The 22,520-nt window shown below is 44.8% G+C and overlaps 1 protein-coding gene and 1 non-coding gene across 2 annotated transcripts in view; both read left to right on the top strand.

The window, feature by feature from the left end:
- The window catches only part of LOC119543678 (5-hydroxytryptamine receptor 5B-like), an 84,105-nt gene that overhangs the window by 25,899 nt on the left and 35,686 nt on the right, over positions 1-22,520 (top strand). The gene's annotated exons all lie outside the window — the stretch shown is intronic.
- Positions 7,017-7,090, top strand: TRNAI-GAU. Its single transcript has one exon. It is a non-coding gene; the product is annotated as a tRNA-Ile (tRNA).

Below are 22,520 nucleotides of genomic sequence, written 5' to 3'. Positions count from 1 at the left end.
GAGACCTGTAGTGTTGGCATACACACAACACTCTTCTCCTAGGGCGGCACAGACGCCTCCCTCTTTGAGAAGCAGAAGATCGAGACCTCGGCGGTTTTGGAGCACCACCTCAGATAGGGAGTTGAGGGAATTTTTAAGATGAGAAACAGCGTCTTGTAAGTGACGGATGTCTTCGTCAACAGCCGCCCGGAGGTGAGTTAGGGCGGAGCTTTGACTGGCTAAAGCGGCGACTCCGGTGCCAACGCCCGCAAGACCTAGGAGGGAGGCAATCGTGAGGACGGTGATGGGCTCTCGCTTTTGCAGTGGAGCAGGGGCTGCAGTTTTTTCCAGGCGGAGGAAGAAATCTTCCTCGCTGTGGTATAAAACCCTAGGGATAAGGATAATTAGGAGGCAAGTTTCTTTAGTAGTATTGAGGGTTTGCACATTAAGGCAGGGGGTAAGTCCTGTAAAGGAGCAGAGCCATTGGGAGGAGTTGTGGGGAGCAAGAAACTTAGCAGAGCTCGTGGGGGACGTGTAACTGGCGCAGGCTGTGAGGTTGGGGGAGTTACCTGAGCGAGGGCGGATACATTTTCCTGTATAAGAGATTGAATGAAAAGTTAGGGGGACAGTAGTGACATTCCATTTGCACTCCGGAGGGCTGTCCTCTGCGCTTTCTGAAAAGGAGAGGTTGGAGGCAACTGGCTCATACAGAGAGGAGGAGGCGGAGAGGCAAAGCCAACAGGAGGAGGTAAGATTGGGGTTGGAGAAATTCACCGAGGTGAAGGCTGCTTGGATAAGGCCGAGGAGGGGAGAGGAGTAACGAGAGGGGGGTAGGAAAGGTTGGGGTGATGGGGTTGGCGATGCATTGTTTGTAGCTGAGGTGCGGCTGGAGGGCTGTGGAAAAAGGGGGTTAATGACTTTATTAGGACCAATGGCAGAGGGGTTTTTTAGTACAGCCTCCTTTTTTATCAAAATAAGGGAACCTGGGTCGACTCCTTCCAAATAGATTCTGAAGCCCCAGGTTCGACCGAATAGCCAAGAGGGATCAGTAGGGAGCTGTACGGTGAGATTTAGTTTTTGACAATTATATTTATCGTAATAAGGATTGATGGAATGGTCACGGGGCTTGCAACCAAAAGGGGCCCAATTTAAAGTTAGGTAATGATCAGGGGCGTAAGGCTTCCAAGTAGTGGCTAATGTCTCACACCCCCAGTATGCACAGTAGTATTGGTTGGGAGCATTACAGTACTGTTTCCCGGGGTTTGAGGATGGGCACATGTAATATTGGGCTTGGTTAAGGCAAGGTGTGCCCTCCGGGAACAGGATTAGGTCGCAGGGGTAGATGACGAAGGAAGGGCGTCCTGCGGTAACGTGGGTTTGCACAATCTTGGAATCTTCCCACCGTGCCAAGGTCCATTTCCAAGGCTGGTGGGGGTTGGCCTGGGTAGAAGAGGCGAGGGCCAACATGACCATTAGAAGGGAGGCAATGCTTGGGTAGGGGTTGGGATCACCGGTCCTCCCCCTGGACGACGGGGAGGCGGTCAGGATCATTCTCATCATCCTGCTGGTCATCTTGCTGATTGTCACCAGCGTTGAAGGTCGGGTCTCTTGTGTCATATTGGGGTTTTCCCAACTGGTCGGGCTGCAGCTTCTCAGCGCTCTCGGGCGTTGATACGGTTCTCACCAATCTTTCCGGAACCCACACTGGTTGACGTCCTGGTTCCTGTGGGAAGACACAAACAGAGCCTCTGGCCCAGCTGAGCACGGGGTCAGGGCCTTGCCACTGTCCTGACAGGACATCCTTCCATCGGACTAGACCTCTATGTGGAGGACTCGGGGTGGTGTGCTGAAGGGCAGGTGTCATGCCCTGTGAATTTTCATTTAAGAAATTATACGTGAATAAGGCTACAGACAGTTGGGCCTTTGGGGATAGGCCGTGACCTATCCCCTCTTTCTGTTTTTTGAGCAAGTCTTTCAGAGACCTGTGTGCTCTTTCAATGATACCTTGCCCTTGAGGATTGTAAGGGATTCCATGCTTCAATTGCACTCCCATATCATCACAAAATTTTTGGAAAGTTTTACTGGTATAAGCAGGTCCGTTATCTGTCTTTAACATTTTTGGCTTGCCCCACGCTGCCCAAGCGGCAAGGCAGTGTGCAATGACTTGGTGGACCTTTTCTCCTGTCTCAGCAGAGGCAAATAATATTTGAGAACACGTGTCTACTGACACATGCAGGTATTTGATTTTTCCGTACTCTGAATGATGAGTGACATCCATTTGCCAAATGTCTCCTGGGACGAGACCTCTAGGGTTAACTCCCACAGATGGGATATGCTGCTGAGTAACACAATTTCCACAAGCTCGGACTATGTCTCTAGCGGCCGCTCGCGGTATACCAAACCGCTTAGCCAGGGTACCTGCATAGATATGAAATTTGGCGTGGAACTCTCGGGCTTGCTGATAGGGTGTCAGCACGGGGAAGACGTGTGGCTGTCGAGTGGCCACATCTACTATGTGGTTTCCTTGGGCCATGGGGCCAGGCAAACCTGTGTGGGCCCTGATATGAGTTATGTAAAAAGGGTGTCGCCTGGCCCATATGACTTCCTGCAACTTAATAAAGAATGTCCTTACTGTAGATGAATGCCTAATAGTGCCCACTGTCTCCAGTATCCGTACAGAGTTTACAACATAAGCAGAGTCCGAGACAACATTCAAAGGTCCAGAGAGGCTATTCAGAACAGTGATGATAACCTGTAGCTCTACCCATTGAGGCCTTTGTGGATGGAAGAGTACTGTTTTTGGAGTGTCCCCCTCGACACAATACGCCCCTGTGCCGGAGCTGGAGCCGTCTGTGTACACAGTGGGGGCATCCGCTAGCGGCTTAGGCGAGGTCACCTTAGGAAAAATCACTGGGTGCCGAGCAACAAACTGCAAGAGGGGAGCTTTAGGGAATTGATTGTTAATGCTTCCGAGAAATGCACACCGGAGGACGGCCCACTGATCGATACATCCAGTGAGTACCTCAAGCTGTTGGGAGGAATAAGGCACTCGGAGACTTCTGGGTTGTTGGCCAAAATGCTGTACCGCTTTTCTAACACACTCCAGGGCTAACTCCGCAACCGCTGTAGGATAATGCTCTAGGACCTTCCGGGGGGAAACCCCAGGGTGGATCCAGAGCAGCGGTCCTTGCTGCCACAGCACTGCAGTGGGCTGCGATTCTGTTGGCAGCACGCATGCCTCAAAAGGCTCATTTGGGTTTATTCTTTTCAGAGCGGCGCGACTGAGCGCTTGCTCTACCCGGTACAATGCTTGCCTCGCCTCGGGGGTAAGGTGTCGGGGCGAAGTTATGTTTGAATCCCCTCTCAACAAATCAAATAGGGGCACCAACTCAGCGTTGGGTAATTTCAAATACGGGCGGATCCAATTTATATCTCCCAAGAGCCTTTGCAGATCATTCAGAGTGCGTATATTGTTTAATCTGAGAGATACCTTCTGGGGGGAGACATGGGTAGGCGTGAGTTTTGCTCCCAGGAAAGTGGAGATGTCCGTCATTTGGATTTTCTCAGGGGCTACTTCCAGGTTAGCTTTTCTGAGGTCACAGACTAAGTGCGACAATACAGTCTCAAGGATTGCAGCATCCTTATGGGCTAGCAGAATGTCATCCATATAGTGAATAATTTTCACATGAGGGAACTGTTGCCGGGCGCCAACTAACTTGGTGGCAACATACAGCTGACACATGGTAGGACTATTAGCCATACCCTGGGGCAGGACCGTCCATTCAAAGCGATAGCAGGGCTCCTCTTGATTACAAGAGGGCACAGTGAAGGCAAACTTAGGGGTGTCTTCGGGGTGGAGTGGAATAGAAAAGAAACAATCCCTAAGATCTAAGATGACAACCGACCAGTGCTCTGGCAACGCTGAGAGGAGGGGCAGTCCCACCTGAACTGGTCCTAAAGGCTCCATGCAATCATTAATAGCCCTTAAATCATGCAGCAGTCTCCATTTTCCAGATTTCTTTTTGATTACGAATATAGGGGTGTTCCACGGTGACGTGGAGGGAGCGATGTGGCCCTTTTCCAATTGTTCTGATACTAAGGCGTGCAACGCTGCAAGTTTTTCCTGTGGCAAGGGCCACTGAGGCACCCACACCGGAGCCTCGGTTTTCCATTTTAGTTTTATAGGTGTGGGTGGGAATCTCTCCTCAGTGGCCCCTAGGAAAAACCCAAACCTCGTCGGTCAGACTTGGGGGCAACTGGTATAGGCTCCGCACGTCCGTGCAGTGAAGCTCCTAAACCCTTGCCGGGGGTATACCCCATTTCTTTTAGAAGTCGTTTAGAGATTGGGGAGTAACCGCTAATTAAAGTAACGTCCATTTGGGTCAGGATGTCTCTTCCCCACAAAGACACAGGCAGGGCTAATACATAGGGCTGGAAACTGCCTTGGTGTCCTTCTTCATCGGCCCAATGAAGGGCAGCTGCACTGAGCATGGGCGCTGAAATTTGGCCTATTCCTCTAATGGGCTCTTCCGCCCTGCACGTCGGCCAGGTGGGGGGCCATTCTTGTTGTCTTATGATAGACCGATCAGCCCCTGTATCGAGCAGGCCTAGGAAAGATCTACCTTGTACCTTAATAGCCAGCATGGGTCGAGACTCCAGAGACATATGGAGGCCCTCAAAAACTTTTCCTGAAGACTCAATTCCTTTATCTCCTCTCTGTCTGATTCTGCTTGGAAAGACTGCATGTAAGCTGGGTAAGAGCAGGAGCTGCGCCAGCTTATCACCTTCTGCAATGACTAAGGCGCCCCGCTGAGATTGAACCATAACTTTGGCACGGCCTGTGAAATCTGAATCTACAAGTCCTGGTATAACTGTTAATCCTCTCAGGGCCGTGGATGCTCTCCCCAATATGAGCCCTACAGTACCAGCCGGTAAGGGCCCCTTGAAGGAGGTCCCTACTAACTGGACACCCATGGAGGGGGTTAGCACGAGTCTGGAGGTGGCACAGAGGTCCAGTCCTGCTGAGCCGGGGGACGCACGAATTTGATCGGATCCTGTGTTGTCAAATGGCATGCAAGGGGGTCCGTCGAAAGGGCGGACCCCCTCTTCCCGTTTTTTTGGAATCTGCTCGGGGCGGTCAGAGAGGCGTCTACCCTGCGCATCGAAAATCGATCTACAATCTTCTGCGCGGTGGGAGCCTTTGTGGCAACGGCCACACGGCCTGGTTACTGCACCTGGTTCGCCAAACCGTTGAGTGGCAGGGGGCTGACGTCTATTGGGACATTCTCTCTTGAAGTGCCCTGACTGGCCACAGCCATAGCACCCGTTAGGCTTTGCCCCTAAGGCTCTCGGGCTCTTTGTAGCCACCTGTAGGGAGCTAGCTAGCATGGCAGCTAGACCTGCATTAGTTAACGGGCTGCCAGCGTCTCTGCAAAGCCGAACCCAGTCCGTCAACTGTTTTCCTTTGTTTTGTGCTAAAATAACTTTACACTCTTTATTACACTGCTCAAATATCATTTGTTTAACTACAGTTTCTGCCACTCCTGGATCTGAGAAAATCCTCTCGGCTGCAGTCTGCATTTTGGCTACAAAATCCACAAAAGGCTCTGTGGGGCCCTGATGAATATTACTGAGCGAGGCTTGGGCCTCACCCTCACCTGTCAGCTTTTTCCAAGCTCCCACGAAACAACGGAAGATTTGGGCATATACCTCTTGAGGGTACCGCGTTTGATTTTGGGCATGGGCTCCCCTCCCCAACAGCATGTCTGTATTCCACGCGCCATGTCTTCCCGCTGCGTTCCTAGCCGCTTGTTCCTCAGCTAACTCTTCAAACCACGCTTTCCAATCTATAAATCGGCCTGGAGGCAAACAGGCACGGGCTAACTGAACGATATCTGCGGGCGTATGATTTAGGGCGGAGAGGTTTTCAACCATGTTCAGGGTATAAGGGGCATTGGGGCCGTACTGATGGACGGCCTGCCTTAGTTCTTTCAAAAGTTTGTAATCATACGCTTCATGTTGGTTGTTACCTTGGTGGTTAATAATAACCGGGAACATCTCTGGGGATGGTACTGACTTAAGTGGTTGGTACCCACCTAGTACACCAAAAGGCCTAAAAGAGAAGGAAGGGACCCACTGCCAAAAATGCCTCTTTCCACATTCAGATGAAATGGGGCCTAGGGGACTTGAGTAATCAGGTCTCTTTCCACATTCTGTGGAGTAATCAGGTGGGGGGAACTGCTGTGGAAACCCTTCCCCCGGCCCACCCATCAGGGTTTCCGGGTCTGGCAGCAAAGGACAATTACATCTACCGGGCATGGCCACTAGAGGGAGCTCTCGGCGAGGCTCCTTGGTGGGACCGCCCAAGGCGTCAGTCAGGGGCTGGGGTGCAGCGGTAGACATGGGCGGGGCGGAAAGCCTCACGGGTGTGGCGGGGGGCTCCCCCCAATCAATCAACGGACGCTCTTCCGCTTTCTCGTCGGCATCGCTATCTGACTCTGACTCGGAGTCACTGGACTCCGGCGGCTTGCCCTTATGGGAGCCGTCCGCTGACGAAACTGACTGGGTCTCTTGGAGCGCGCACCGTGCCTCTTGCAAGGCGGAGGACGGGCTAAGGCCGGCAGCCGATTCCAGTTCAAGGACCGCACGGACGGTCTCCCATACAGGTACTAGAATCGGGTCCACACTCACGCCCGTCTGACGTGCTCGATCTATGTCGCGACCGAGTTTCTTCCAAGAGGGCAGACTGAGGCTACCGGTGGAGGGAAACCAAGGGGCAAGAGTTTCAACATCATCTAAAAACTTCTGTAGGGAGCTTTTCTTAACTGAGATACCCCTCTGCTTCAGGAGGGTTTTTAAAGGAGCCAATAAAGGCGAACTTCCAGACTGCCCCATGCTTGCAGTCGGCACTGTACTTCAGTCACTCGGAGAGCTCTTCCGAGTCCCCCGGGGTCACCTGAAAACCCACGGGCCCTAACTCTCAAGTAATAAGACGCACTCACCTTCTCGCGTTGATCAGGCGCGGGAAGTCCGCCGTAAGCCCGGCTAGCTCAGTCGGTAGAGCGTGGTGCTGATAACGCCAAGGTCGCGGGTTCGATCCCCGTACGGGCCACCACTTGTCCGGCGCCTCTCCGCCCCGCCTCGAGTCCTCGGTCGGCCGGCGATGGGGACCAGAGAGATAAGGGGAGAGAGGGGGATGCAAACCGCGCAAACTGATCTGGCTGGAAAGTCACGACTCGAGCCACACGGTGGTTGTGAGAGCAATTCTTTTACTGAAGCTAGACAACCATTCTCTGTTACAGATTACCACGCGTGGCAGAGTGCCTCGCGGGAGAACAGCCTCGATGCGGCCGTCAGGTACGGCTCCTTGTGGGCTGTCTCTCCGAGCTCTGCCCGGGAACTTTCTTATATACAATGATCATAACCAACAAACAAACACCACGTAAGCGTGTACAATAGGCTAGCAGCGACTGCTGCTTCTAGCGCCATAATGCGGAAGCAGGGCTCGAGCGCCATCTTGGCTCACTCGATGGGAGGGGCGTACTCTAGGAGCAGGCCGCAGAATGCCCACTAGGCCCTAACCCGGAAAATGGCTAAAAACGGCTCTCCACACTTCGCCATGCCAGAGTGTTCAAACTCCCTACAAAATCCTTTCCCAAATACAAGTTACAGCAATTGTGTCGTGTATCAAGATCACACCCAAGAGTTTAGCAAAACTATACTCTGTTGTTTATATAATTACACTGAGGGGAAAGTTTATTTTCTTTAATGCTAACAGTGCTCAGTTTTAGTTTTACAAGAAAAGTTCCTTATTTATTCAGTTTCTTTTGCACAAGGGAAGCAGCTGAGAAAATGCCCTGTTGTAAATTGTCAGATGAGCCAGACAGTTTCTGTCTACTTTGAGGGGCTATTTTGGTTCGTTAACTCTCTCTCTCTTTTTTTTATGATAAGAATAAAAACTAAAGTGGCAAAGAAGAATTAAAGTAAAAAAGAACACTGGGTGCCCTTTTATTTTTTTGCCCCCTTTTTTCTACTCATCTATCCATAAACTAGACAAAGGGCAGTATGGTCCGTGTGGCTTTCCCAATCACATTTCACACCTCATTAGCTACATTTTTATACAATTGTCTTCAAGATTCATGGGTTCTGGGTTGTAGTTTGATAGTTTCTGGTATTTACTGCTAGCTGTTCCAGTTCATTAGAACCTAAAAAGGGTTGTCTATATTGTGCGTAAGAGTGCCCACCAGAGTGACCTCTCGGCTCCTTTTGGAATCTCTCCGCCAGTGAAGCTTATTTCATTTCCTTTCACATCCCCCTTTTGGTCAAGAAGATGTTCTCCATCCCACGATGCTGGGTCTGCATTCCTCCTTGGGAGTCATATTCCACGTTGCCAGGCAGATTCACTCCCCTGGGGATACACTAGCTTTTAACTGCCTTACTCTGACATGGACACATGTCACTTCTGCATTGTGTAGATATTCCTTTTTAGTTTCTAGTGTGTTAGAATATCTAGAAGGAAATACCTGGACCTGTTGAACTGCAATCCAGTAGACTAGATTCTTGATGATGACTATGTAACTATATAGCTTTTATCATGTGACTGTGTGATTGTGAAAACCTTGTTACTAACACTCCCTTCATCCAGTGTATGGACAGATGAGTAATAAAATAAAGACAAAAAATAAATTAAAATTGGGGAAGGATGATGGGTAGGGGATGTTTTGGGTGTTCTTTCTATTTTTAATTTTTTCTTGGAGTAATGAAAATGTTCTAAAATTGATTGTGGTGATGAATGCACAACTATAATGATACTGTGAGCCACTGATTGTATACTTTGGATGGATTATTTGGTGTGTGAATATATCGCAATAAAATTGCATTAAAAAAGAGACACCTCTTTGTTGCTCAGATGTGGCCCTCTCTCTAGCTAAGCCACCTTGGCAGATGAAATTATTACCCTCCCCCCTATGTGGGATCTGACACCCAGGGGAGTAAATCTCCCTGGCAACGTGGAATATGACTCCCAGGGAGGAATCTAGACCCGGCATCGTGGGATGGAGAATATCTTCTTGACCAAAAGGGGGATGTGAAAGGAAATGAAATAAGCTTCAGTGGCAGAGAGATTCTAAAAGGAGCCGAGAGGGCTCTGTTATGCACAATATAGATAACCCTTTTTAGGTTCTAGTGAATTGAAATAGCTAGCAGTAAATACCTGAAACTATCAAACTACAACCCAGAACCCATGAATCTTGAAGACGATTGTATAAAAATGTAGCTTATGAGGGGTGACAATGTGATTGGGAAAGCCATGTGGACCACACTCTTCTTTGTCCAGTGTATGGATGGAAGAGTAGAAAAATGGGGGCAAAAAAAAAAAAAAAAAGGCACCCAGTGTTCTTTTTTACTTTAATTCTTCTTTGTCACTTTAATTTTTATTCTTATTATTTTTGTGTGTGTGGTAATGAAAATGTTCAAAAATTAATTTTGGTGATGAACGTACAACTATATAATGGTACTGTGAGCAACTGAATGTACACTTTGTATGACTGCATGGTATGTGAATATATCTCAAAAAAATTGAATTAAAAAAAAAATAAGGACACACATACTTGCTCTGAGTCTTGGTTTCCTCTTTCCTTTCTTACATAGTTGCTGTTGTAACTGAGTAAGATAATGGGTGGAACCACTGAGACAAGTACTAGAAGTGTGGCAAGAACTGCACAGGGTCTGAGATTTCTCCGTGCTTGTGAGCTGGATCAGCCTGCCACAGTTTACTGGCTCCTAGCAGAGGACACGGTACTCCTGGATCAGAGACAAAGGATGCTATTACCCATAGCATGGCAGGCAGCATGAGCTTCATTTTGCATCAGTTCCCCCTTTCCTACAAAGTCCCACAGGAGAGACAAGGAATGGCCCAGATGGGTTTGCTTCATAGCAGACAAAGTCCCGTATTAGGGAACCCAAGACTCTATTGTCCAGTACTGGACAGTAAAAACATCTGCCCTCTGCTCCACTGGAAGACATGGTCTGTATCTTCCAAGGTGTTTATAATAGAAGCAAACATCTTTGAAAAGCTGGTCCAAAACAAAGTCAGTGTCTTTGTTAGTAAAATGTGCAGAAACACAAGAAACCCATTGCAAATTTTCTCCCCCAAACATTTGTTTATTCAGCAAATATTTACTGAGACTCTACTGTATGACACATGTTATGCTGCAGCTGGGGATGCATCATGGACAGGACAACTTAGGGTCCTTGCCCTCCTGGAGTATTAGTCATGACAAATATTCTGAAGGACAACTCAGAATCCATGCCCTGATATCAGAGTATTATAGGAAGAGCAGGACAGAATATTTGAAGTTGGGACTTGACAGGAAATTCTAGTACACAGCCCCTGTACACACAGGAGGTGATCAACGTGTTTGAGCAATTATTGTCTGTCAGGTTTGGTCCCTAATTAATTTAATTTAATGTAATTTTTGACATTGGCAATTTTTTGATAGACTTCATTGTTTAGAGCAGTTGTAGGTTCACAGAAAAAATTATACAGAAAGTACAGAGTTTCTACATACCCCCTCCACACATGCAGTTTTCCATTATTAACATTTATTAACATTAGTGTGGTACATTTGTTAAATTGTTGAAAGAAGATTATTATAATTATACTATTAACTAAAGTCCATAGTTCACATTAGGGTTCACTCTTTTTGTTGTACAGTTCTATGTTTTGTTTTTTTTTTTAATTATTGTTTTAAAATATATTCAACATAAAATTTCCCTTTTTTTTTTCAAATTCAATTTTATTGAGATATATTCACATACCATACAGTCATCCACAGTGTACAATCAATTGTTCACAGTACCATTATATAGTTGTGCATTCATCAGCACAATAAATTTTTGAACATTTTCACTACCACACACACAAAAGAATAAGAATAAAAGTTAAAGTAAAAAAGAGCACCAAAAACATTCCATACTCCCTATCCCTCCCTATTATTCATTTACTTGTTGTCCTCATTTACTTTTTTTTTTTTTAGCTGTTTCTTCCTTTGTTTTTTTTTCTTTTTTTCCACATACCACGCAGTCATACAAAACAAATCGTACTTTCGATTGTCCACAGCACCATCACATAGCTGTACATTCATCACCCAAATCAATCCCTGACACCTTCACCAGCACACACACAAAAATAACAAGAATAATAATTAGAGTGAAAAAGAGCAATTGAAGTAAAAAAGAACACTGGGTACCTTTGTCTATTTGTTTCCTTCCCCTATTTTTCTACTCATCCATCCATAAACCAGACAAAGTGGAGTGTGGTCCCCATGGCCTTCCCAATCCCATTGTCACCCCTCATAAGCTACATTTTTATACAACTGTCTTCAAGATTCATGGGTTCTGGGTTGTAGTTTGATAGTTTCAGGTATCCACCACCAGCTACCCCAATTCTCCAGAACCTAAACAGGGCTGTCCAAAATGTGCGCAAGAGTGCCCACCAGAGTGACCTCTCGGCTCCTTTTGGAATCTCTCTGCCACTGAAGCTTACCCCATTTCCTTTCACATCCCCCTTTTGGTCAAGAAGATGTTCTCCGTCCCACGATGCCAGGTCTACATTCCTCCCCGGGAGTCATACTCCACGTTGCCAGGGAGACTCACTCCCCTGGGTGTCTGATCCCACGTAGGGGGGAGGGCAGTGATCCCACCCCTCAAGTTGGCTTAGCCAGAGAGAGAGGGCCACATCCGAGCAACAAAGAGGCACCCGGGAGGAGGCTCCCAGGCACAACCATAGGGAGGCCTAGCCTCTCCTTTGCAGTAACCGTCTTCCCAAGGGTAAAACCCATGGTAGAGGGCTCAACCCATCAAACCACCAGTCCCCCATGTCTGTGGTCATGTTAGCAACCATGGAGGTGGGGTAGATGAATACCCCTGCATTCTCCACAGGCTCCTCAAGGGGGTACCACATCTTTTTTTTTCCTTGTTTTTCCTTTTTTCCTTTTAACTTTCCCTTCTTTTTTAAATCAACTGTATGAAAAAAAAAGTTAAAAAGAAAACAAACATACAATAAAAGAACATTTCAAAGAGACCATAACAAGGGAGTAAGAAAAAGACAACTAACCTAAGATAACTGCTCAACTTCCAACATGTTCCTACTTTACCCCAAGAAAGTTACCTAATATAGCAACATTTCTGTGAACTTGTTCCTACTATATCCATCAGAAATTAACAGACTATAGTCATTCCTGGGCATCCCCAGAACGTTAAATAGCTTATCTGTTCTTCTTGCATTATTGTTCCCCCTTCCTTAATTGCTCTCCATTGCCAGCTCCCCTACATTCTACATTATAAACCATCTGTTCTACATTTTTCAAAGTTCACATTAGTGGTAGCATATAATATTTCTCTTTTTGTGCCTGGCTTATTTCGCTCAGCATTATGTCTTCAAGGTTCATCCATGTTGTCATATGTTTCACGAGATCGTTCCTTCTTACTGCCGCGTAGTATTCCATAGTGTGTATATACCACATTTTATTTATCCACTCATCTGTTGAAGGACATTTGGGTTGTTTCCATCTCTTGGCAATTGTGAATAATGCTGCTATGAACATTGGCGTGCAGATATCTGTTCGTGTCATTGCTTTCCGATCTTCCGGGTATATACCGAGAAGTGCAATCGCTGGATCGAATGGTAACTCTATTTCCAGTTTTCTAAGGAACTGCCAGACTGACTTCCAGAGTGGCTGAACCATTATACAGTCCCACCAACAATGAATAAGAGTTCCAATTTCTCCACATCCCCTCCAGCATTTGTAGTTTCCTGTTTGTTTAATGGCAGCCATTCTAACCGGTGTTAGATGGTATCTCATTGTGGTCTTAATTTGCATCTCTCTAATAGCTAGTGAAGCTGAACATTTTTTCATGTGTTTCTTGGCCATTTGTATTTCCTCTTCAGAGAACTGTCTTTTCATATCTTTTGCCCATTTTATAATTGGGCTGTCTGTACTATTGTCATTGAGTTGTAGGATTTCTTTATATATGCAAGATATCAGTCTTTTGTCAGATACATGGTTTCCAAAAATTTTTTCCATTGAGTTGGCTGCCTCTTTACCTTTTTGAGAAATTCCTTTGAGGTGCAGAAACTTCTAAGCTTGAGGAGTTCCCATTTATCTATTTTCTCTTTTGTTGCTTGTGCTTTGGGTGTAAAGTCTAGGAAGTGGCCGCCTAATACAAGGTCTTGAAGATGTTTTCCTACATTATCTTCTAGGAGTTTTATGGTACTTTCTTTTATATTGAGATCTTTGGTCCATTTTGAGTTAATTTTTGTGTAGGGGGTGAGGTAGGGGTCCTCTTTCATTCTTTTGGATATGGATATCCAACTCTCCCAGCCCCATTTGTTGAAAAGACCATTATGGCTCAGTTCAGTGACTTTGGGGGCCTTATCAAAGATCAGTCGGCCATAGATCTGAGGGTCTATCTCTGAATTCTCAATTCGATTCCATTGATCTATATGTCTATCTTTGTGCCACTACCATGCTGTTTTGGCAACTGTGGCTTTATAATAAGCTTCAAAGTCAGGGAGTGTAAGTCCTCCCACTTCGTTTTTCTTTTTTAGAGTGTCTTTAGCAATTTGAGGCACCTTCCCTTTCCAAATAAATTTGATAACTAGCTTTTCCAAGTCTGCAAAGTAGGTTGTTGGAATTTTGATTGGGATTGCATTGAATCTGTAGATGAGTTTGGGTAGAATTGACATCTTAATGACATTTAGCCTTCCTATCCATGAACATGGAATATTTTTCCATCTTTTAAGGTCCCCTTCTATTTCTTTTAGTAGAGTTATGTAGTTTTCTTTGTATAGGTCTTTTACATCTTTGGTTAAGTTTATTCCTAGGTACTTGATTTTTTTAGTTGCTATTGAAAATGGTATCTTTTTCTTGAGTGTCTCTTCAGTTTGTTCATTTCTAGCATATAGAAACATTACTGACTTATGTGCATTAATCTTGTATCCCGCTACTTTGCTAAATTTGTTTATTAGCTCTAGTAGCTGTATCGTCGATTTCTCAGGGTTTTCTAGATATAAGATCATATCGTCTGCAAACAATGACAGTTTTACTTCTTCTTTTCCAATTTGGATGCCTTTTATTTCTTTGTCTTGCCGGATTGCCCTGGCTAGCACTTCCAGCACAATGTTGAATAACAGTGGTGACAGCGGGCATCCTTGTCTTGTTCCTGATCTTAGAGGGAAGGCTTTCAGTCTCTCACCATTGAGTACTATGCTGGCTGTGGGTTTTTCATATATGCTCTTTATCATGTTGAGGAAGTTTCCTTCAATTCCTACCTTTTGAAGTGTTTTTATCAAAAACGGATGTTGGATTTTGTCAAATGCTTTTTCAGCATCTATTGAGATGATCAATTGATTTTTCCCTTTCGAGTTTTTAATGTGTTGTAATACATTGATTGTTTTTCTTATGTTGAACCATCCTTGCATGCCTGGAATGAACCCCACTTGGTCATGGTGTATGATTTTTTTAATGTGTCTTTGGATTCGATTTGCAAGTATTTTGTTGAGGATTTTTGCATCTATATTCATTAGGGAGATTGGCCGGTAGTTTTCCTTTTTTGTAGCATCTTTGCCTGGTTTTGGTATTAGATTGATGTTAGCTTCATAAAATGAGTTAGGTAGTGTTCCATTTTCTTCAATGTTTTGAAAGAGTTTGAGTAAGATTGGTGTCAGTTCTTTCTGGAAAGTTTGGTAGAATTCCCCTGTGAAGCCATCTGGCCCTGGGCATTTATTTGTGGGAAGATTTTTGATGACTGATTGGATCTCTTTGCTTGTGATGGGTTGGTTGAGGTCTTCTGTTTCTTCTCTGGTCAGTCTAGGTTGTTCATATGTTTCCAGGAAATTGTCCATTTCCTCTACATTATCCAGTTTGTTGCCATACAGTTGTTCATAGTATCCTCTTATAATTTTTTTAATTTCTTCAGGTTCTGCAGTTATGTCACCTTTTTCATTCATTATTTTGTTTATATGGGTCTTCTCTCTTTTTGATTTTGTCAGTCTAGCTAGGGGCTTGTCAATCTTGTTGATCTTCTCAAAGAACCAACTTTTGGTGATATTTATCCTCTCTATTGTTTTTTTGTTCTCTATGTCATTTATTTCTGCTTTAATCCTTGTTATTTATTTTCTTCTACTTGGTTTAGGATTGGTTTGTTCATTTTCTAGCTTCTTCAGTTGATCCATTAGTTCTTTGATTTTGGCTCTTTCTTCCTTTTTAATATATGCGTTTAGTGCTATAAATTTCCCCCTTAGCACTGCTTTTGCTGCATCCCATAGGTTTTGGTATGTTGTGTTTTCATTTTCATTCGTCTCTATATATTTAGCAATTTCTCTTGCTATTTCTTCTTTAACCCAATGATTGTTTAGCAGTGTGTTGTTTAACCTCCAGGTCTTTGTGAATTTTCTAAGTCTCTGATGGTTATTGACTTCTAATTGTATTCCATTGTGGTCAGAGAATGTGCTTTGAATAATTTCAATCTTTTTAAATTTATTGAGGCTTGTTTTATGTCCCAGCATATGATCTATTCTGGAGAAAGTTCCGTGAGCACTAGAAAAGTATGTGTAACCTGGTGATTTGGGATGTAATGTCCTGTATATGTCTGTTAAATCTAATTCATTTATCAGATTGTTTAGGTTTTCAATTTCCTTATTGGTCTTCTGTCTGGCTGATCTATCTATAGGAGAGAGTGATGTGTTGAAGTCTCCCACAATTATTGTGGAAACATCAATTGCTTCCTTTAGTTTTGCCAGTGTTTCTCTCATGTATTTTGTGGCACCCTGATTGGGTGAATAGACATTTACGATTGTTATTTCTTCTTGCTGAATTGCCCCTTTTATTAGTATGTAGTGGCCTTCTTTGTCTCTCAAAACATCCCTGTATTTAAAGTCTATTTTATCTGAGATTAATATTGCTACACCTGCTTTCTTTTGGCTGTAGCTTGCATGAAATATTTTTTTCCATCCTTTCACTTTCATTTTCTTTGTGTCCCTGTGTCTAAGATGAGTCTCTTGTATGCAACATATTGATGGTTCATTTTTTTTGATCCATTCTGCGAATCTCTATCTTTTAATTGGGGAGTTTAATCCATTTACATTCAACGTTATAACCGTGAAGGCATTTCTTGAATCAGCCATCTTATCCTTTGGTTTATGTTTGTCATATTTTTCCCCTCTGTCTATTAATATCCTTTATTGTACCCATACCGAATCTCTTTAGTACTGAACCTTTCTCCAAGTCTCTCTGTCCTTTCTTTGTTTCTCTGTCTGTAGGGCTCCCTTGAGTATCTCCAGTAGGGCAGGTCTCTTGTTAGCAAATTCTCTCAGCATTTGTTTGTCTGTGAAAAATTTAAGCTCTCCCTCAAATTTGAAGGAGAGCTTTGCTGGATAAAGTATTCTTGGCTGGAAATTCCTCTCACTCAGAATTTTAAATATATCATGCCACTGCCTTCTCGCCTCTATGGTGGCTGCTGAGTAGTCACTACTTAGTCTTACGCTGTTTCCTTTGTATGTGGTGAATTGCTTTTCTCTTGCTGCTTTCAGAACTTGCTCCTTCTCTTCTGTGTTTGACAGTGTGATCAGTATATGTCTCGGAGTGGGTTTATTTGGATTTATTCTTTTTGGGGTTCGCTGAGCATTTATGATTTGTGTATTTATGTTGTTTAGAAGATTTGGGAAGTTTTCCCCAACAATTTCTTTGAATACTCTTCCTAGACCTTTACCCTTTTCTTCCCCTTCTGGGACACCAATGAGTCTTATATTCGGACATTTCATATTATCTATCATATCCCTGAGGTCCATTTCGATTTTTTCAATTTTTTCCCCATTCTTTCTTTTATGCTTTCATTTTCCATTCTGTCATCTTCCAGGTCACTGATTCGTTGTTCAACTTCCTCTAGTCTTGTACTATGAGTGTCCAGAATCTTTTTAATTTGGTCAACAGTTTAATTTCCATAAGATCATCCATTTTTTTATTTAGTCTTGCAATGTCTTCTTTATGCTCTTCTAGGGTCTTCTTGATTTCCTTTGTATCCCGTACTAGGGTCTCATTGTTCATCTTTAGTTCTTTGAGTAGCTGCTCTAGGTGCTGTGTCTCTTCTGATCTTTTGATTTGGGTGCTTGGGCTTGGGTTATCCATATCGTCTGGTTTTTTCATATGCTTTATAATTTTCTGTTGTTTTTGGCCTTGTGGCATTTGCTGAACTTGATAGGGTTCTTTTAGGATGTGTAGACTAATTGAAGTCCTTATCTCTGATTTATCGGATCTACAGCTTCGTGGAGTACACTTTCTCTAACTAACCAGCAGGTGGCGTCCACGAGCCACCTGTTCTCCACAAGCCAGTTCTCCCCTTTTTAGCCTTTTTGGTGAGTGGGGGAGTGAGTCTTGTGGGGTCCAATTGGTGTACCAAGCTTGCGTGTGTAGTTGGTGTTGCCTGCCCTGTATATGGGGTGTGTTTCTGGGCAGTCAGGGATGGGGGGTGGCTCTAACAATCAAATCTCCCTGGTGATCCTAGAGTTTTAAAGCTGCTGCAATAGTCTAATCCTTCAGTTCAGTCCTGCCACAGTTTGTCTCTGCCACTGACCCACAAGTCCTTGGTATTGGCGTATGGCTCCTGAGACTTGCAAGTGGGCCCCTCTTCCAGGCCGTGCACCCCGGGTCCTCTGTTGAGGGATGACTGTGCTATGTCACAGGTGAGTGCCGTCTCCCCAGGGCAGTTCTGGGCTGCTGGGCTGTGTAGGGAGGCTCCCAGTCTGCTGAAATGATGGCTGAATGGGGCTTTGTTAATTCACACTGCTCTACCTTCCCAACTCTGGGACAATCAGCTGAGGTTGCAGGGAAGGCTAATGTCCACGCCCAGTTTTGTGGTGTGTGCCTGTTATTTGAAGCACTTCCGTCACACTGGGTTGTCTGGGGCAGCTCTGGGCTATGGGGCTGGCAATGGGCAGGAGTGTTTCCTGTCCACCAGGATGGTGGCTGTGAGCGGACACCCCCCTTTTCTTGGGAAGTTGTGGTGTTTAGTGAATTTTCTCAGCCACTGGATTATTGCGTTTTGTCTCAGAGCTCTCTTAGTTCTGCTCTTGACTTGACCTGCCCAAATTGCAAGTCTTTGAAGCTTTCTGTATTGGGCTTCTTAGAGTAATTGTTTTAGAAAAAGAAAAAAGGATTAAAAAAAAAAAAAAAAAAGGGGGCCCTCCTCAGAGATCTAATGGGTTATTGAAATGCTAATAGACAAAGCAACCAGGGCCATTAAGGAAAGGTCCACAGGGCAGAGAGATCAGCTTTTCTTCGGGATTTGCATGTGCGCCTCAGGGCCTGAGCTCGGGCTTGAGCTCTGCCCTTCCCCTTTCTATGTTCACCAGAACTCCAAAAATCCTCCGCTTTTATTTTGGAGTTTTTCGTGTTGTTTTTTTTCTATGCCTGTCTCCTCTCTGCTGGGCTGGCTGCTCTCAGATTGTCTGGTGTCTTGTCTCAGTCTATCTATGGTTGGAGTTTGGATCAGTAGAATGAGTTTCCGATAAGGGCTGCCACTGCAGTTCTCCCTTCTCCTTCCCGGAGCTGACAGCCCCTCCTCCCACGGGACTGAGCCTGGCAGGGACGGGCGCAGGTCCCCTGGCCGCAAAAACTTACAGATTTCGCTGATCTCAGCAGTTCCACGTTTTCATGAGTGTTGTATGAAGTATGCCCAAAGTCAGATTGCTCTTTGGTGTCCAGTCCACGCAGTTCCTGGCTTTCTACCTACTTTCCTGGGGGAGTAACTAAAACATACAGCTCACCAGTCTGCCATCTTGCCCCGCCTCCCTCACTATCTCCAAAATTTCCCTTTTTAACCATTTTCAAAGATAAAGTTCACTGGCATTAATTACATTCACCATGTTCTGCTTCCATCATCATCATCATCCTTGACCAAAACCTTTCTATCATTTCAAGCCTTAATTAAATTTAGATGGAAAAGCCCCAGACTCTGTGTAGAGGTTCAGGTAAACCCATCTCTTCGGTCACGTCTCAGCAAGGCAGAAAGCAACCTACAGGCCTGGAACAAGACGGATTGAGCAGGTCCTGGTTCTGCCATCCCTGCCTGTGGCCTGGGCCCTGGGACGTGGCCGCTCCCTCCTCTGTATTCCGAGCTCCTCTCCTTTCACAGCAGGACGGAGGGTGCAGGGTATAACTGGATGCACCGTCTGAATTCCTGCCTTCAGGCAAGCAGGTTCTGCACCCGGTTGGAGGCCTCTGTCAGACCCGGGTGTAGACAGGGGAGAAGAGGAAGAGGCTGAGGAGGGACGACATCTAAGAGGAAGGCAGGAGAAGCTCAGGGGTGGCCCCAGAACTGCTTGCTAGAGGCCCCAGAAGTTGCGCAGGGAGCCATGGATGTCTGTTCTGAAGCCACCCCAGACATAAACATGATCCTTAACATCAGTACCATTCAGATCAGTCACTGTTACAGAGAATGAAGAATAACATGTAGGGGTTGAGAGTGTGGACTCGGGGGTCGAATTACCCACGTTTGAGTTGCAGCTCTGACAGTAACCAACTGTGTGACCTTGGAGAAGCTATTTAATCTCTTGGAGTGTTGGTTTTCTCAACTGTAAAATGGGGATGATACTAACACCTTGAGGGTTTGGTGTGGGGATGAATTAACGTAATCCATTTCAAGCATTTAGCAGGGTCGGCTGTATAGGAGAACTCTCAAGAGTTCTCCTATCTTTTGGTTTCCTATTGGATATTACATTTGGAACTAAAAAAGCCCAACTAGTCAATCTCCTAGCAAACCTGGATCATCCATGATTGGCTCATTTTCTTTGAGGCTGTTTCTGGAAAGATTCCATTATCTTCCAATGTCACTCTACACAGGGTGCAGTAAGCTCATGCCAAAAAGCTGTGACCACAAGGCTTCTAGCAAACCGGCCTCTGCATGGAGCACAGGGAGAGTCTGTAAAGGCTGCAGACTGGGAGGCCATGTGTGTTTTAAATGAACCTGTGTAGTCAACAGGCTTGCCTTTCTCTGGTTTTCCTATCCTAGGACCCCTTTGAATGGAACTTACTCTATCCATTCCTTTACCTCGGTAGCATAACGAGGCTTTTGCTTTGGGGGAACTCTAGATTTGTTGTGTGGGTGATGGTAGGTAGCAAAAAAACAGAACCCAAAGGCAGCAGAGAGGGAGTAGTTCTGGGTTTGTGGAAGTTGGGTCACCTGCCAACTCTGCCATGTGCTTAGCTGTGGCCATCCTGATTCACAAGAGAGAAGACAAGTGACGGTGCTGTGGGAGACGTCAAGCACTCCATCGCGGGGTAGTGGCCCTGCTTCCCCCACTGCTCTCTTGAAAGTGCAGCAACTTATGGTTGCTTCCAGGTGTGCCTGGAAAAGGAGCTGAGCGCGATGCTGGCCCAGGAGCCCCCTGCCTCTGTACACACAGCAGCCACCGTGGCTGACTACCAGCATCCTGAGAGGCAAGAGAAGTGCAGATGCAAACCATCCTGTTGTAAGGATAAACCATTCACTCAGCAGGCATTTCCTTCCTGGGCACCTTCCAGATGCCAGATATTGTTGCCAGGTAGTGTACAAGGAAGTGCACACAGTCCCTGCCTTCTCTCAGCTTGCACCAACACAGGAGGTGGACATCACACATCACACCCTGACAGCTGCAAAAGAGGAAAGCCCTGTCCCATGACAGTGAGGCATGATCAAGTCTAAGGGTCAGGGTTGGTGGCCTTTAAGTTGAGACCAGAGGGGTAAAAGAACGGGGGTAAGGGGTGTGGGGGCTCCCTACACGGTAGCTAATTATTATCACAAAGGCATTTACACATTTTTGTTGTTGTCACAAAGCTACACAGTACAGAATGGTCACGTGATTTAAACAGAATCCATTTACCAAGGTAATTATTCATTTTCTTGCAATATTAATGTGCACGGTCTGTCGCTCCAGCTGGGGACCCTGAGAGAGCCAGGACGGGTGTCTGTTCTGTTGGTCCTTGGAGAACACCCCAAGGCACCAGGCAGCCAGTCCATGGTTCTGAACGAGTGGATGCATGAGCTAGGGGCATGCTGGGCTCCATAACATAGATTTGCAATCCAGCTCCCTGACAGCCTTGCCAGGAGAGAGAATGGGGCTTTCACAGCCAGCTTCCCAGGAAAGGAAGCCAGGCCCTGAGAGGCCCCTGGAATTCAAGCCAGGGTCTGCCACTGAGGCTCAACCTCTAAACTGCCTCCCTCCCTTTTTTTTTCTTTTTTTTTCTGCTGGAGGAAAGTGGGGAAGAGAACCATTTGGAGATGCTGTATCAAAGCATTATCCCAGTAAAGTTTGACTGTAGTGTTGCCACCATCTGTCAGAAAACTACTCCTATTCCGACTCATTCTCTATCAAATTTTCTTTAAAAATTTTTTAATATTTTTAAAAATTTGAGGTGACATTCATTTAATACCAAATTTAATCACTTAAAAGTGTGCAATACAGTAGCATTTAGTGCATTCACCAGTTTGTACCACCACCTTCATCACGTTCCAAAACATTGTGATCACCCCAAGAGACAACCTGTACCCATTAAGCTGTCGCTCCCCATTGTCCTCTCCCTACTTCCTGGCAGCCACTGATCTGCTTGTTGTCTCTGTGGATTTGCCTATTCTGGTATTTGTATGAATGGAATCACACAATATGTGGCCTTTTGCATTTGAATTTTTCACCTAGCATGTTGTTGAGGTGCATCCACATTGCAGCATGTGTCAGTGCTTCATTTCTTTTATGGCTAAATAATGTTCTGTTGCATGTGTATACCACATTTTGTTGATCCATTTCCATCAATGGACAGTTGTTTCTACCTTCTGGCTATTGGGAATAATGCTGCTATGGCCATTTGTGTACAAGTATTTGTTTGCATTGAATAACTGTTTTCGGTTTTGGGGGTATGTACCTAAGAGTGGAATTACTGGGTTCTATGGTAATTCTGTGTTTAACTTTTTGAGGAACTACCAAACTGTTTTTCACAGTGACTGAGCCATGTTACATTCCCATCAGCAATGTATTGGTTTCAGTTTCGACATATCCTTGCCAATACTTATGTTCCTTGTCTTTTCCTTTTTTAATTCTAGCCATCCTAGAGGGTACGAAGTGGTATCTCATTTTGATTTTGATTTGCATTTCCCTAAAGATTAACATGTTGAACATCTTTTCAGGTTCTTATTGGTCATTAATATATCTTCTCTAGAGATATATCTATGTGAGTCTTTTGCATATTTTAAAAAATGTTTTTTATTAGAGAAGTTGTAGGTTTACAGAAAAATCATGCATAAAATACAGACTTCTCATGAATCATCCTATTATTAGCACCTATTATTAGATGTTATTATTAGTTATATAATTATTAGTTATATAATTATTAGTTATATAAATATTAGTTATATAAATATTAGTTATATAACTATTATATAATTATTATTAATTAGTGTGGTACATTTGTTACAATTCATGAAGGAACATTTTTATAGTGGTACTTATTAAC

This window comes from Choloepus didactylus, chromosome 9, assembly GCF_015220235.1.
Source record: "Choloepus didactylus isolate mChoDid1 chromosome 9, mChoDid1.pri, whole genome shotgun sequence".
NCBI classification, from domain to species: Eukaryota; Metazoa; Chordata; class Mammalia; order Pilosa; family Megalonychidae; genus Choloepus; species Choloepus didactylus.
Note: the sequence above shows the minus strand (reverse complement) of the source record. Positions and strands in the feature narration are given on the sequence as shown.